At 52.3% G+C, this 12,439-nt stretch overlaps 1 protein-coding gene across 2 annotated transcripts in view; it reads left to right on the top strand.

The window, feature by feature from the left end:
* Slc9a9 (solute carrier family 9 member A9) overlaps positions 1-12,439 on the top strand; it is a 279,904-nt gene that overhangs the window by 236,070 nt on the left and 31,395 nt on the right. The gene's annotated exons all lie outside the window — the stretch shown is intronic.

Raw genomic sequence — 12,439 nt, 5'->3', positions numbered from 1 at the left:
TCATCTGATCCTTTCTGATGCCAGGTGACAAAAATCATATGGTCCCAAAGGATTGATCTAGTTTGCCGTTCTTTGGAAGGATCTTATTTCCGGTAGGGTTGGTGGGAGAGAATGCTGGGGGGAGGGGGACAGGTGTCACCCGTGTGCTTTTATTTCCTGCTGTAAAAAAATAAATAAGCGAAGGGAGGGTGGGTGAGAATGACTGCGCCGAAGGGAGCCATCCGTTTCACCAAGCTATAACATAAGATAACGCCGCATTTGCTCCGGGCAGACTGGAGGCAGCTTTTCCTCCTGAAGGGGAATTCTAAAAGCGGTCACGGTCCGCGGGGACCCGGCAGCAGCGTGTGGTTGGAAGGGCTGGCCAGTCGTGGCGGGACGCCGTGGGCAGGTCCCCAGGTCCCAGGCAAACGCATCCCGGGGAGCGGAGCAGGGCGGCTCTCTGGGGCGGGGTCCCCTGGTCGCCCGCCACCCTCTCTCTCTCAGGTAGGAAATGACCATCTCAGAGGCATCTGAAGTCCCGAAGTAGTAAGGAAAGCCACAACCGCTTGGGGGGGGGGGGGAGAGAATGAAGGGCACAGGAAGGAAATTCAGAGCCTAGGGGAAGAGGAGGTTGCCCGGGGAAGGGAAGGGGGGGAGAGAGGAATGAAAGGGGGAGGAAACTCACACTACAGAAATGGCCAGTAAATCGGAGAAAAGGAGGAAACGCTAACTAGTCAGGGCCAAGAGTAACACGCGGTGTGAAGTTGAGGATCGCGCCTCCGTTGAGAGTTCCAGGAGTCACAGCGTGGAGGTGCCGAGGAGGGAGGGCTGTGAGGCGGGTGTTTGGGGGTCTCTGGGCTTTGTCCCTTCCTTCCTTCCATCACGCAGCCGTGAGCTACCTCCTACCTAGGCCCCATGACCTACCTGAAGTCTTCCTGCGGGGAGAGCTCTCTTCCAGCCGCAGGGTTTTCTTCCGCCTTTGCCTGTTACTCCCTGAGAAGTAGATCTTTAGAGAACTGTACTGAAAGGTACACCCAAGGAGACGGATCGCAAGGACGTGGAAAGCCGGGGACACGCGAGCACAGATTGGTTTTTCAGATTCCGCAGGGCTGTCAGGAAGGCCTTGTTTTGCAGTGGAAGCCAAAAAGGGGGAGCGGGGTGCAGATTAACTCGGGGAAAACGAGAAAATGGAAGGTGGACCCCGCTCAACTTACAACCAGTGACACTAACTCCAGATGCTGCCATCGCCTTTGCCCCGGGAAGTTTATTTCCATACGATTCAGGACAGCTTTATGCGTTCCACAACGCCTCTCCTCGCGGTCATCTGCCTCCCGTGCGCGCGTTCATTCTAGAAATTGCTGTACAGACATGGCTGCGCACACATCTCCTTTTCCCCCTTAGACAGCAGAGCATTTGTGCCCTATTTAGGCGTGACATTTATACCTCGAGAGCAGCCGGCCAACCAGCATCAGCTCTGCCACCTCCTGACAGACCTGTATTTCTAGACACAAATAATCCGCTTGGCATCTATTGTCCAAGACACCCCGAGTGTCCTCGGTGCCAGCCACAGCCCCCGCAGGGACGAGCTTCTCGGGTTGGGAAGCCGTTCCTGCTCTTCCCAGACCGTTACAGCGGGCAGAGGAGACGTTCCAGAGAATGATTGGCAGGGCCGGGAGGTCATGGAGGGGTGGGCTTTTCGCCTACCATGTTCAAAGTCCCCCTGCCCCGAGCCCCCTACAAAAAGAAAGGGAGGAAGGAAGGAAAGTATCGGCAGAAGAAATACATAAGCCTGCAAACCACTGTGTCCGCCCGAGAGACAGGACCCAAGGGAAGCTATTTGCCTGTGTGCCGACATACCTGCAGATTTATTCCCAGAAATTGCGGTATAGAATGCAGAATGCTGGGGAAATGCACCTTCTCCAGGCTAGGCTGTCTGTGGGCTGGAGGTGGAGCTTGTGTGTGTGTGTGTGTGTGTGTGTGTGTGTGTGCGTGTGTGTGTGTGCGTGTGTGTGTGTGTGTGTGTGTGCGTGTGTGTGTGTGTGTGTGTGTACACACCTGGACAGCACTGGGATTTACATCCAAGGCCTTGTGCTTGCTAGGCGGGGGTTCTACCGCCCACTCCACGGTTCCGTCTTTACGTTTGCTGTTTCTGAGGTGGATTCTCGCGATATTCCCAGGCCAGCCTGGACCGCGATCCTCCTATTTGCGTTTCTTCCCTGGGTCACGAGGGTGACAGGCCTGTTCTGTCCCCAGTCGCTGCGCTTCCCCGCCTCCAACCCCAGTAGCTAGGATGACCAGTATGTACCCCTGAACAACAGAGTGTCACAAACGTGTCGGTGTTTTTCTCCTCGGGGCTAGCCTTGATCCCATTCCCCTTATTCCATCTGTAAAACTCATGATAGAAAAGTCACCCGGACAGCAGCGTGCGATTATGCATCCTTGCTCTCCAACGCATGGCTCTCATCTCACACATCAATTGGTGATGTGTGGAGGTTCACAGGCCCAGGGGTCTCCCATGATCAAACGCCACCGTGGAGAAAGGCGTGCCCAGGTTTCTGGGTCTAGTCTTCAACGTGTGGGGGCCGAGAGTCCACTATGCCGGGGTCTCTCCGTGTGGTTCATTCTCCTGAGTGACAGACCCACGCTGGCCAAGTTCAAAGGCAGCGGAAGCGTAGACCAGACAGACACCAAACTCCTCAGTCCCCGCTCCCCTTGGGAATAAGTGTCCCTCCCCAGCCCGAGGTCCCCTCCCTCCCCCCCGCATCTGCCAGTGTGTCCCTCCACCCCGCCCTGGCCTTCCTCAGACCCACTGAGTCTACGTGAGCATCCGGTGCTGTGGCCTGGGGAATGACTGGAGTTTGCCTCCCAAAAGACTCCGAGAGAAACAAGGAATGCTACGTCTCTGACCCAAGTCCCTCTGGTCTGAACAATGAAGATAGTAGAAGTCCTTATGTCAGAGGTTTGATGGCCGAATGACTTAATACTCGTACGACAGTGCTCAGTTGATAACAGGGTTCTGTTGTCTTTGGAACCAACTGAGATACCTGTTTTCTCTCTCAAGGAGAAGTCTCATTTCTGTGAGGCGTTTCCTTGTTGGTGCTCATTGTGAGCCACCCCAATGTCCACTCTGCTTTCCGGGCAGTAAGTTTTCCATTGCAACAGCTGCATGTGAATGCCGTTAGAAAGTCTTCAGTGTCTGTAAACAGGACTCTTCCCGATTCAGTCCGGGGCCAGCGGCCTTGGCAGATTGGACTGCTGTGCCGCGATCGGTGCTCAGCACCCGTTGTTGTCATGTATATGATTTTCCGAAGTTATGATCCCTAGTTCTCTGGAAATTACACCACCGATGGCAATTCTGACTTGACAGAGAGGTGCTGCCGTTTTTCTCCTCCACAAAGGAAGCCACGCGAACCTTTGATGATAATTATTCCTCCCGTGCCCTCCCGCACAGCCAGGCGGGTGGTTGGCTGTTAGCGATGCGGTGCTATCCTGAAGATTTCTAGGTCAGAATCAGATGATTGTCATGGGGGTGGGGGGGAAAGAAAGGGAATAAATGTGAGGGTTGCCAACATGGCTGGGTTTAGTTTTCATAGCTTGTGGTAAGTTGTCTTTAATCATTGTTTATCGCTCCTCCTCCTCCGCTAGCCAAGGTATGTGTAGGCCGCCAACCAATTCATGCGCTGCCTGAGACCCATCATCGGCCTGGACAGAGAGCGAGGGGCCCGAGTCTGGGCGGCAGACTGCGGTTACTCTGCACCTGTCTGCGGGCAAAGCTTCCTGTGAAGCGTGCCGGGCAAGCTCCAACACTTCTCGGGGGTAGATGGTGAGATGATGCTTCAAACCACGCAGAAGGAAGGGGAGGCAAAGGTGCAAGCGAGCTCAGGCTGAGAAACACACACTCTTTTTTCAGGGTGACTCAGACAAAAAACAAAAAAAGGTGAGGGTTCTGTTTTGATAGCAAACAGACTGGGATGGCTCAAGCGGTAAAGGGCCTGCCCGGCAAGCCTAAGGGTCTTAGTTCAAACCCCAGTACCACCGAGGGAGGGAGGGAGGGAAAAAAAAGAAGGAAGGAAGGAGAGAGAAAGAAAAGCAGGAAAGGAAGGAGGGAGGGAGGGAGGAAGGGGGAAGGAAAGAAGGAAGGGGAAAAGAGGAAGGGAGAAAGAAAAGAAAGGAGTGAGAAAAGAAGGAAAGGGAAAGAGGACAAGGAAGGAAGAAAAGGAGAGAGGAAAGAAGGAAGGGAGGAGGGAAGGAAGGAAGGAAGGAAAGAAGGAAGGAAGGAAGGAAGGAAGGAAGGAAGGAAGGAAGGAAGGAAGGAAGGAAGGAAGGAAGGAAGGAAGGAAAAGAAGAACAGACAGATTCATTTCTTTATAGCAAGAGGCCCAGCACGGGTTGGCGCCAAGCCCCACAGCACAGCGTGCAGTGGAAATCACTGGGCCGGTTGCCCCCACACACGCTTCCCCTCCCCCCCGCTCCCTGTCCCCCCCAGAGTGAGGACAGAAGTGATCTCATTCTCCTTTAAGAGTCCTGGGTTTTTAAACACCACTGCATTAGAAGAGCGAAGGCTGACCTCACCGAGGCCTACAGCCCCACCCGTGACAAAAGCTGCTGCTGGCGTCCAGACCAGGGGAAGGGCAGCGGGCCAGCTTCTAGTCACGAACCCCAGCCTGGGCCTCAGTTTACCTTCCGCCGTCTCCTTGACTGCCAAAGAGTCTGAGCCTGCAGAACTGCCCACCGAGGCCAGACGGGCTTTCCAAGAGAAAGGCCGCCACTGGTTCCTGGGCTGGTAACGTGGGGTGCCACCCGTGCCCGGCCTGGGCTCCGTTTGGGGGTGGGGGGCAGCCTCCAGCCGAGGAAGCCGTCCCCCAGGGCTTCTCACTGTAAGGGAAGACACGCCGGAGAGCGAACGCTGGTCCGAAGGAAACAGACGCATCCTGCGTCCGCGGCCTTGGCCGGCCCTTGCAGTCATTTCCTCGGAATTCCTTGAAATTGGCCAGCGTGCGGGACCTGCTGACCCACGGCCGGTGAGCCGGGAGAGGTTTCTAGAGCCTCGGGATGGCAGGCTGGGGGCAGGTACCATGCCCCGGGCCTCCGCCCCTGCCAGGGATGGAAGGCAGCCGCTCCGTGTGCACCGCGGGCTTTGTGTGAAGAGAAGGGAGCAGTCCCGCTGGTTTTAGCTCGACCATCGCTTTTCTATACATAATTGTATATAATACACAATATACACACATTGTATAGAATGGATCATATATACATATGTGTATGTAACATGTATATTATATAATATATATATATATATATATATATATATATATATATATATATATATATATATAATTCCCTAAACACTTAGGCTGAAATGTTCAGGAGGTGAGCACTGATCACTGGACAAGGATAATTCAGGAGACCAGCACTGATCATTGAACAAGGATAACTGATCATGGTACAAGCGTTGCCCAAACATCCAGGGCATTGTAGAGTTAAAACTCTAACTAAATTCAGGGGTGCGTTTGCAGGCCCCCCAAGACCCTCCAAGACAAAGAATGGCCTTAACGTTTTTACTCTGTCTGACCTGTAACCGACTTCCTGCTGTGGCCCACGTGAGGATCGGCCCCTCTGTCTCCCCTCCGGCCTCACACCTGTCTCCTGGAGAAAGCGGCTTCTTCCTGGGGTCTTGGCTCCCACCAGCCTCGCGCTCTGAGAGTGTCCCCTCCTTCCCACGGCTGAGCCGGCTGAGCTTGCCCGTCCGTGACCTTCCCCATGACCTTCCCCAAGAGGAGCGCAGGCCCTTCCTTCCTGGCTCAGCCTTGCAAGAACTATTTGTGTTCCTCACACTAGGAACTACCGATGCACACCCTAGGTCCCTCTGACTAGGTCTCTCTGACTAGGTCTCTCTGGCTAGGTCCCTCTGGCTAGGTCTCTCTGGCTAGGTCCCTCTGGCTAGGTCTCTCTGACTAGGTCCCTCTGACTAGGTCTCTCTGACTAGGTCTCTCTGACTAGGTCCCTCTGACTAGGTCTCTCTGACTAGGTCTCTCTGACTAGGTCCCTCTGACTAGGTCTCTCTGACTAGGTCCCTCTGACTAGGTCTCTCTGACTAGGTCTCTCTGGCTAGGTCTCTCTGACTAGGTCTCTCTGGCTAGGTCCCTCTGACTAGGTCCATCTGGCTAGGTCTCTCTGACTAGGTCCCTCTGACTAGGTCTCTCTGACTAGGTCTCTCTGACTAGGTCCCTCTGACTAGGTCCCTCCTCTGACTAGGTCTCTCTGGCTAGGTCCCTCTGACTAGGTCTCTCTGACTAGGTCCCTCTGACTAGGTCCCTCTGACTAGGTCCCTCTGACTAGGTCCCTCTGACTAGGTGTCTCTGACTAGGTCCCTCTGACTAGGTCTCTCTGACTAGGTCTCTCTGGCTAGGTCTCTCTGACTAGGTCTCTCTGGCTAGGTCTCTCTGGCTAGGTGTCTCTGGCTAGGTCTCTCTGGCTAGGTCTCTCTGACTAGGTCCCTCTGACTAGGTGTCTCTGACTAGGTCTCTCTGACTAGGTCCCTCTGACTAGGTGTCTCTGACTAGGTCCCTCTGACTAGGTCTCTCTGACTAGGTCTCTCTGGCTAGGTCTCTCTGACTAGGTCTCTCTGCTAGGTCTCTCTGGCTAGGTGTCTCTGACTAGGTCTCTCTGGCTAGGTCTCTCTGACTAGGTCCCTCTGACTAGGTCTCTCTGACTAGGTCTCTCTGACTAGGTCCCTCTGACTAGGTCCCTCCTCTGGCTAGGTCCCTCTGACTAGGTCTCTCTGACTAGGTCTCTCTGACTAGGTGTCTCTGGCTAGGTCCCTCTGACTAGGTCTCTCTGACTAGGTCCCTCTGACTAGGTGTCTCTGGCTAGGCCTCTCTCCTTTTGCAACCCTCTGAAAAGGTTGTCCAGGCAAGATGCAAATCTGTTTCCCAAACATCTCTTTCGGGTCTCAACAGTGATCTTTCCAAATCCATGCTAGGGGTTCCTAGCTGGAACTTTATAATCCGTGAAACCGCGTGGTGGCAGTGTTCAAAAGGAAGCGCCATCTTGTAACTTCCAAGAGACATTGTTCATGCATGCGTGCATGTGTGCATGTATGTGTGTGCGCACGTGTATGCATGCATGTGTGTGCGTGCGTGCCTGTGCATGCATGCGTGTGTGCATGTGTGTGTATGTGTGTGTGTGTGTGTGTGTGTGTGAACACATGTGTCCTGGCCTGTGATAGGTAATGTGTTTCTTATGGTGCGTGTGCCTGGGATGGAGTTTCTAGAAAGACTGACTGAACACCACTGATGAGGGAGCAATCACAGGGCTCGAGGCTATGATGGTTATAAATAGAAGGAAGGGGCCAAGGGTAGAAGATTCTGGACTGGGATCTCCCAGCATCTGAGGTCATATTATTGGGGGACGGGGAGGGGGCTGCATCGGAGCCATAGTAGAAGTGAGGGCCCAGAAGACTGGGGAATCCACCCTCATGACTTCACACCAGCTTCTTACAGTCTCGGCCACCGGGAAAGTGGGCAGCCGGCTCGATGCCAGAGAGGAGGCTGCTCCCCCTCCCCCTCCCCCTCCTCTTCCTCCTCCCCCCTCCTCCCCCTCCCCCCTCCTCCCTCCTCCCTCCTCCCCCCTTCTCCCTCCTCCTCCCCCCTTCTCCCTCCTCCTCCCTCCTCCTCCCTCCTCCTTCCTCCCTCCTCCCTCCTCCCTCCTCCCTCCTCCCCCTCCCCCTCCTCCCTCCTCCCCCCTTCTCCCTCCTCCTCCCTTCTCCTCCCTCCTCCCCCCTCCTCCCTCCTCCCTCCTCTCCCTCCCCCTCCTCCTTCCTCCTCCCCCTCCTCCCTCCTCCCCCCTCCCCCTCCTCCCTCTCCCTCCTCCCTCTCCTCCCTCCTCCCTCTCCTCCCTCCTCCCCACTCTTCCCCCTCCCCCTCCCCCTCCTCCTTCCCCCTCCTCCCCCCCTCCCTCCCCCTCCTCCCCCTCCCCCTCCTCCTCTCTTCCCCCTCCTCCCCCTCCTCCTCCTCCCTCTCCTCCCCCCCACCCCACCCCGCAGGCCAAAGCTGCTCCATTTCCCTGCTCAGTTCCTCATCTGTGAGGTCTCGCCTCTCTCTCATCCCCATCCCCCGGGTCACCCACCTGCCTTCTCTCTGTGGATGAACCCAGGCCGACTTTTGTTAGGAGAACCGCACCCAGCACCCGACAGGGCCCTGTTCATGAGTCTGCTGCCTTGCCTCCCATCTTTGTCCCCTGCTGACTGGGGTGGGGGTGGGGGTTGTGCTTGGACTCTGAACTTTGATCTCCTCATCGGCACAGCGAGGCTGATGATGATGACGACGATGATGATGATGATGACGACGACGATGATGACAGCTGTCTTGTAGGATTTGGGTGAGACCCCTACCATTGCGCTCAACCTACCCTGAAAACACTCAGCCCTCGATGGAGGGTTGGCCTCACTCAGAGCCCGCGCTGGTGCAAACCCCTGTCCCATGCTCCACACACACACCTCGCAGTCATCTCATGAGAGCAAGTGAGGCGGGACCCAGCCAGGCGCCGTGGTGAGGCGAAGCTGGGCGGCCCCTGGGAGAGCAGCTCCGCCGCCGCGGACACACAGCCATGTCCTGGGGACACACAGCCATGTCCTGGGGACACACAGCCATGTCCTGGGCTCCGGGAGCCGCTCCGGGCTACGCTTCCTCCCGCGTCCACATTCCGGTCCTTGAATCATTTGATGTGTTTTGTGTACTCGAGGTTCAGTCGGTGCAGGGGGGAAACATCCATTTCCTTTCCTTTGGCTTTGTGAAGTAACCATTCATTTTCTTTGCCAGAAAAGTTAGACTGGCCCCTGAGCTGCGTCTGTGACTGAACTCTTCGGGGAAGGAAACTGACAGCCAGGCTCACCAGTTGGGTGACGTTGGGGGATAAATTATTTCCTCATCATTTTTTTCTACCTAGTTAGCATTTTCTCTCTTCACCTTTCATCTTATTCATGAGGTTTTAAAAAAAACTATAGCATAAAAAGGCCACCTCGTACTAAAAAAAAAAAAAAGAAATGACACTTTAGGATGATTAAAGTGGGGTTTTTTTTCACAACTTGAAGAGACCCTCTTTTTTTTGTTGTTAGCTGAGCTTTCAGTTCACTGAGAAGAATGGAAAAATTAAATGAGGTTCCCATTGGAGTAAAACCATGAATTTCTTTTTATCTCTCCTATAATTCTCTGTGTACAGTGATTTTTTTTTCTCTCTCAACTCTTAGCCAAAGGAAGAGGGAAATTTTCCCACAAGTTTATTATAATGATGTGTAAGGAGAAATCTATATTCAGATTATATATATATATATATATATATATATATATAAAATTCTGGGATGGGATTTATTTCATCTGTGGTTGGACTTCATACAAATTTGAGTGGAAAGAGAATTGTTAAAATTGGACTTTGTTCTTTTTCTCTTTGGCTTCATCAGAAAGAAATGCTTTCTATTCAGTGGTTCTAAAGATTCATAACTGTAAAAAAAAAAAAAAAAAGACCTAGTTCTTCCTTGTACGAGCAAGCTATCTGCAAGGTGATGCAGATTCGGGCAGTAAAGCAAGGTCCTGCTTCAAGAGGACAGTCCCCGCCTCCATTCACCACACCCGCCCTCCGTCCACTCCCCCTCCTGGCCAGGTGTGTCCATCCTGGCCCCATCAAACATTCCCCCGTCCCATCCGTTTGTGGTCAACCTCCGTCTTGCGGAACTCTGGTGGGCAGTAATGAACCCCATGCTTGGTTCTGTGCAGAGCTAGCTTTGAGTACACGAGCCCATTTGGAGAGAGGTCTAGATGTGGAGACTTATTTCCCATATTTCCAATTACTCATCCGTCTCCAAGAGACCCGCCTTGCCCTCGCCACCTACTACACGTCTCTGAGTCATGCTCTTCATCTGCTTTCCCAGACCTCTTCTTTCCTGCGCCCTGCATCTCTCTGACTCCTCACTCCTACCCCTACCTCCCATTCCACCGGGAACGTGGGAGAAACGTCAGCCGAGCAAACGCCAAAACCAATCCACTCCACTTCCTTTGTCTTGTTGTTGAGAGTCAACCGCTCTGTCTCCGCTGAGTGTATAAGTTTTCAGGACTTAACCACCTAAAGCCCTCGTAAGTAAAAGCTTCGGCGACTGGACCGTCCCTTGGACGTCACCTTCTGCCCCCTCCTCCTCCCAGTCACACACAGAAAAACCGATCGCCCTGACTCTTCCCCATCTGCTCTCCTTCTACTTGTTCCTCGATCCGTTTTCCACTTCTCTCCTGTGACCCTGCGCACTGTCCCTTGACTCTCATAACCCTCTTTTCCAGCTCTTCTTTCACTTGAGTGCCTTTGTCCATAAATTCTGGAGTTAATTAACATGTCATTCAAGGCTCTCCTCTCCTCTTTGTACTGAATGATCTATCCCTAGGTGATTCTACTAAATGCCTGGGTTAAAATAACATGGCAAGAGAGACGGGTCATAAATCTGTGCCTCCATCCTGGACGCCTGGACGCAGCTCACTTCCTGTCTCCACGTCCGTGCCCCCGACAGGCGCGTTAGAATCACCTTGAAATCTCAATCCTTGTCCAGTACTCCTCCATTCTCACCTCCAAACAAGAAGCTCAAGGGTCCTCTGAACGTCCGCGCCCTCCTCCAGCCTGGCGGAAGTGTCCGGCAACCCCCAGACCATCCTGTCCGCTCAGCGTAAATACTTCAGAGCATTAGAATGGTTACGATTGTTTGGCTGGATTTTCTTTGAAAGAACTACAAAACACATTTCCCCGCTCCACCACGCTAAAACAAGAAGGAAATATAAATGAGGGAAATGATGTAAGTGTAAAATATGCAGAGGGTCGGGCATTTTAAGAAAAAAAAAAAAGCCAGGCCAGGAAATATTTTGGTGTTTGGGGAGGTTTTTTTTGTTTTTTGTTTTTTCGGAGAGAACCAGCATTAATTATGGGTACTGTTCATGTTACCTCTTTGAGGTCAGGGTCATTAAATTACACAGAACTGGGCCATCTGCAGGTCTGCTGGCATTTCAGATGAACGCCTTGCTGTCTCCAATGCATTTATTTCTTCTGTATGGTCGCGCTGTAAAGGAATTTTAACGTGCGTGTATTCTGATCACCAAGGCTTCATGTCGGATCCCTCAAAAAAAAAAGAAAAAAGAGAAAAAGATCTGTGATTAGGCCTATAAGAAAGACACCTCTCAACATGTTTGAAACTTGAGTTCTAAGCAGAGTGCTGCTGAGCCAGAACAAATGGTAGGCTCGATTCTCTTTTAGTTTGGCTGTTTGTATACTAGCAACCCAAAAAAAACAAAAACCCCTCCTCTGCAAACTCTGAGGAGCCTATGAAGATAAATGCACCGGGACTTTGAAATGTTTAAAAACATGAGAGTTTTGTGTTTGGGGTTTAAAAACATAACCTCCTCTAACCATACCAACATCTCCATATTCCTGGGCACTTTCCCAAATAATGTGCCGCCTCCTGGCCAACTGCAAAGCAACCTGGGTCAGCTGATAATGGGTATGACTGTTTATGAACCTAGACACCAGAGGACATCAGAGAAAACTGGCATGAAATTATCCATTTCATAAAAGCTAATTCCTATCATTCTTCCCGCCTCCCCCCCCCCCACCATTGTGTTCATAATGACAAACCCAACATCTAGAGTGATCATTGTCCCAGGTTTGATGGGGATTCCATGCATCTAGCCACAGCTCCCAAGCTTCTTAGAGACCCTTGTCCAAGCCTTCGATCACACACACACACACACACACACACACACACACACACACACACCTCCCTTGTGAAGACAGTCCCAGCTCCCAGAGGATACTTTATTCCTTGGGGGGTGAAGGGGGGACCCCAGAAACTCTCGGAAGTGTTTTCTTGTTGAATCTCAGGCCACCTTATGAAGCCAGCCCGTGAGCAACGTGATTCTGTCCCAGACAAGTACTCATTCGTTTGTCTGTTTTTCCTTCTCTCTCCCCCTCCTCTTTACATCTCGCTAGAACATCTGATTCTGAGAACGGACTGGCTCTCACCATCCATTCCCACACTTTGCTTAGGGGAAAAAAAAAAAGGAAGAAAGAGTTTTAAAAGAATGCCCTCCTGCTCTTGGCAGCACAAAAAGAAAAATCAAAAGGAATTTAAGGTTTCCTGTCTCACACATGCTCACCAGCGCGTGATCACACACAATTTGTCTCCTTAACAATGAAGGGGGAGGGGGGAGCCGAAGGAAAAATATCCATGGCCTCTTATGAATTACGCTCCGTCAGAGCGTCTGAGGTCAAAACCATTATCTCCTTCTCCAGGTCTCCAAATGGCCCAGATCTCTCATTTTGGTGAATAAAAGAATAAAGACTAGAAAATAGGATGTTGCAGATTTGAGAAGCAGTAAAAGTGCTGGCGCCGTAGACAGCAAAGCTATCACTTGTATTATTACAGAATATATATATA

This window comes from Dipodomys merriami, unplaced genomic scaffold, assembly GCF_024711535.1.
Source record: "Dipodomys merriami isolate MVZ:Mamm:240054 unplaced genomic scaffold, mDipMer1.0.p SCAF_68, whole genome shotgun sequence".
NCBI classification, from domain to species: Eukaryota; Metazoa; Chordata; class Mammalia; order Rodentia; family Heteromyidae; genus Dipodomys; species Dipodomys merriami.
The sequence above is the reverse complement of the archived record's forward strand: the minus strand, read 5'-3'. Positions and strand labels throughout refer to the sequence as shown.